This window comes from Cyphomyrmex costatus, unplaced genomic scaffold (assembly GCF_001594065.2).
Source record: "Cyphomyrmex costatus isolate MS0001 unplaced genomic scaffold, Ccosl1.0 scaffold23, whole genome shotgun sequence".
Classification (NCBI taxonomy): Eukaryota; Metazoa; Arthropoda; class Insecta; order Hymenoptera; family Formicidae; genus Cyphomyrmex; species Cyphomyrmex costatus.
In genome coordinates, this window is record NW_017276368.1 from 824,466 (window position 1) to 824,764 (window position 299).

The window sequence follows — 299 nt, forward strand, 5'->3', positions numbered from 1 at the left end:
TCTCTCTCTCTCTCTCTCTCTCTCTCTCTCTCTCTCTCTCTCTCTCCCTCCCTCCCCTCCTTCTCTTTTCTCTCCCTCTTTGGCGTAATCGTCATAATTATCGATGATGACGGATCGTTCCGTCACACGCGCTAATTATCGCCAGCCAGGGCGGTCGCGCAGCTCCGCGTCGCTGTGGGCGTAAATCGCGTTCGCACGACGAAGCGCAGGCTGGCGCTCTCGTGCGCGCAGGATTTTTATCCCTGTCCCTTCGGGGTGCCGGGCAACACGCAGCATTTGTATCCTCCGGGCAGTTCTCT